Source organism: Gadus chalcogrammus, chromosome 17 (assembly GCF_026213295.1).
Source record: "Gadus chalcogrammus isolate NIFS_2021 chromosome 17, NIFS_Gcha_1.0, whole genome shotgun sequence".
Classification (NCBI taxonomy): domain Eukaryota; kingdom Metazoa; phylum Chordata; class Actinopteri; order Gadiformes; family Gadidae; genus Gadus; species Gadus chalcogrammus.
The window spans coordinates 423732-424667 of record NC_079428.1 but is presented as its reverse complement, the minus strand read 5'-3'; positions in this window follow the sequence as shown (position 1 = coordinate 424667).

Here is a 936-nt window from a genome sequence, read left to right as displayed (position 1 = left end):
GAGTGCTGGCCTCTGCCAAATGACATCACCAGATGCACAGACAGACAGACAGACAGAGATAAATGTCTCGAATGGTAGCTCGCTCAGGCACTGATCGCTGATTAATAATTGTGCCATCAAATTTCTGTTATTTCTGTAAGATGGAGACAGACAGAAAGACCGACAAGAAGGCAGACAGAAGAATAGAGAGACAGACACACAGGCAGAGAGACAGAAGGACACTGGGGGGGGGGGGGCACTCAGATTGTACGGAAACGTTTCTAGACCCGACACAAATTACGACACAAAGTCAAAATGATAAAAAAGTATTTCAAAGTTCTTAAAAAGGAGTAACATTGGGCCAACTGTTTTATTAGTCCTCCATGAAGCATGCAGCAGCATATTATCAGAAAGCTGTGGTGTCTATTGTAAGAAACAAGGTACTATCCCCACTAAGGTCTCTGTTCCTTAGCCCACTGGTTATACTGGGAGCCCAATGATAACAGTGCTGTGCTGGAGCCTCAACGTACTACCTCTCTCCAAGTACTTCTGACATGATTGACGAGAGGTTAGAACACGCCCTCTGGCTGGCCTTCCTCATCCCGTCCGCTGGACGGAGGGCCGTGACAGCGACCTCTAGAGGTACGGAGTGGGACAGCACAGCACTAGCTGGGCTAGCTGCTAGCTTTAGTTAAAGGTTGGGTATGGAATTCTCTTTTTTGGCCATTTTTGCAAAATTACTTGAAATCCTTATCATAACCCGTTTAGAGCCACTGAGTTAGAAGTACTGACATGAAAATTAAACAAGTCAATCATCTGTGGAACGGGCAGGGCGCGAAAAACTCCAGCCAATGATTTCCAGAACCACCGAGTGGCATTGGACAGCAAGTACGTCAATCAAGCGGTCGTACTGCACTCCCCCTCTCCCTCCCCCGCTCCCCGCGTGACCCCTTCGTG